The sequence below is a fragment of the Cucumis melo genome, chromosome 2 (assembly GCF_025177605.1).
Source record: "Cucumis melo cultivar AY chromosome 2, USDA_Cmelo_AY_1.0, whole genome shotgun sequence".
In the NCBI taxonomy this organism is placed as follows: domain Eukaryota; kingdom Viridiplantae; phylum Streptophyta; class Magnoliopsida; order Cucurbitales; family Cucurbitaceae; genus Cucumis; species Cucumis melo.
In genome coordinates, this window is record NC_066858.1 from 21136198 (window position 1) to 21137845 (window position 1648).

Below are 1648 nucleotides of genomic sequence, written 5' to 3' on the forward strand. Positions count from 1 at the left end.
TCATTAGAGTCCTGTAAAGAAGTACCCCTGAACTGGCACGTTCCCGAACACGTGCAATCTATAATCTCGTAGGAACATCTCTGGTTTTCGGTGAACCCAAAGGAACACCTAAGACAAACTGGTCTTTAGTGTACCCGAAGGAAACACTAAGACAATCAGGCGGTGAGTGACCCCGTTGAATTACTCGTAATCATATCTTTGTCATATGGACTGGTGACCCCATCGAACTACACAGTCACATCGAACTACACAGTCATAAAAAGGTGGTGATCCCGAGGGACACCCATGTGGGTACGACTCTAATAGACAAAGTTAACAAAACACCCTATCCATAGCATGTAGCAAAACATAAACATCATAAACAATACATGAATATTAATCTTAACGTTCTTAATGATGTAATTAATATATCATGCATTAACATCAACATCAACAGTCATCATCATCAACATAAATCAATCATTAACATAATATTAGTCATCATCGTCAATCATCAATAACATGACTGTTATCATCAATAACATCAAGTTATGCATTTTTGTGGTCTCTTAAATTCGATCCAAAATTAAATTAACAAAATATTAATTTAATTTCATTAGCTTACCAAATATTAATTTACTAGTAGTAGTAGTAGTAGTAGTCGTCGTCGTCGTCGTAGTCGTCTTAGTCGTCGTCGTCGTAGTCGTCGTAGTCGTCGTAGTCGTAGTCGTCGTAGTAGTGGTCGTAGTAGTAGTGGTCGTAGTCGTGGTGGTCGTAGTCGTCGTGGTCGTCGTCGTCGTGGTCGTAGTCGTAGTAGTGGTGGTCGTAGTCGTAGTAGTGGTGGTCGTGGTAGTAGTAGTGGTGGTCGTGGTAGTAGTAGTGGTGGTCGTGGTAGTGGTAGTGGTGGTCGTGGTAGTGGTAGTCGTGGTAGTCGTGGTAGTGGTAGTTGTGGTAGTGGTAGTCGTGGTAGTGGTAGTCGTGGTAGTCGTAGTCGTGGTAGTCGTGGTAGTGGTAGTCGTGGTAGTCGTGGTAGTCGTGGTAGTGGTAGTCGTGGTAGTCGTGGTAGTGGTAGTCGTGGTAGTCGTGGTAGTGGTAGTCGTAGTAGTCGTAGTAGTCGTAGTAGTCGTAGTAGTCGTAGTAGTCGTAGGAGTCGTCGTAGTCGTAGTAGTCGTAGGAGTCGTAGTGGTAGTCGTAGAGTCGTAGTGGTAGTCGTAGAGTCGTAGTGGTAGTCGTAGTCGTAGTCGTAGTGGTAGTCGTAGTGGTAGTCGTAGTCGTAGTGGTAGTCGTAGTGGTAGTCGTAGTGGTAGTGGTAGTCGTAGTGGTAGTCGTAGTGGTAGTCGTAGTCGTAGTGGTAGTCGTAGTCGTAGTGGTAGTCGTAGTGGTAGTCGTAGTGGTAGTCGTAGTCGTAGTCGTCGTGGTAGTCGTCGTGGTAGTCGTAGTGGTAGTCGTAGTCGTAGTCGTCGTGGTAGTCGTCGTGGTAGTCGTAGTAGTAGTCGTAGTCGTAGTAGTCGTAGTGGTGGTAGTAGTAGTAGTAGTAGTCGTAGTCGTAGTAGTCGTAGTCGTAGTAGTCGTAGTCGTAGTAGTCGTAGTCGTAGTAGTCGTAGTCGTAGTAGTCGTAGTCGTAGTAGTCGTAGGAGTCGTAGTCGTAGGAGTCGTAGTAGTAGTCGTA